At 32.9% G+C, this 638-nt stretch overlaps 1 non-coding gene across 1 annotated transcript; it reads right to left on the minus strand.

Annotated features, from left to right (window-relative positions):
• Positions 1 to 253: 253 nt before the first annotated feature.
• Positions 254 to 347, minus strand: TRNAY-GUA (transfer RNA tyrosine (anticodon GUA)). The gene is made up of 2 exons: positions 311 to 347; positions 254 to 289 (listed from the first exon to the last, which is right to left on the minus strand). It is a non-coding gene; the product is annotated as a tRNA-Tyr (tRNA).
• Positions 348 to 638: the final 291 nt, after the last annotated feature.

Below are 638 nucleotides of genomic sequence, written 5' to 3' on the forward strand. Positions count from 1 at the left end.
ATAATCAAAATTATTATTAAAAATAAAATATTTAACCACGAGATTTTATGGCATAAAGCCCAACCGATCAGACAAGTTACGGGTGTACATGGGGTTGAGAGAATTTTTTGGAACAACCCAAAAGTTCGGGTTGGTTGGATTGGAAACCCAACCTAACCCGAAAATTTTCACAACCTAACCCTTTGTTGGATTCAAGTTGTTTGATTTGTTAAAAAAAAAAAATAGTTGGGAATACTTGCATGGATATTAAAACTCCGACTTGTCGGATTTGAACCAGCAACCTAAGGATGGCTTTGGGATTCTTCAACCACTACAGTCCTCCGCTCTACCAACTGAGCTAAGGTCGGACTTGTATAAGAATCATATACCATAATATAAACAAAATCGACAAAATTAATATATATAAAAAAAAACTAAAATAATAAAAATATCTGTAAGCCGTTAACAATTTCAGTAAACTCCAACATCATTTTGGTCGTGGTATTTATACAACATTTGGAACCTCCCATTGAAATTTTTTGCTTTCATAAAGAACTTGATTTGTATTGGGTTTTACAATTTAAAACCCATTTAGATCCAAACATATGATTTCTTAAAGTGCCTTCAATGGGTTTGAATACATATGTGTAGGTGCCAAA

The sequence above is a fragment of the Cucurbita pepo genome, chromosome 2 (assembly GCF_057944985.1).
Source record: "Cucurbita pepo subsp. pepo isolate OVF chromosome 2, ASM5794498v1, whole genome shotgun sequence".
Lineage (NCBI taxonomy): Eukaryota > Viridiplantae > Streptophyta > Magnoliopsida > Cucurbitales > Cucurbitaceae > Cucurbita > Cucurbita pepo.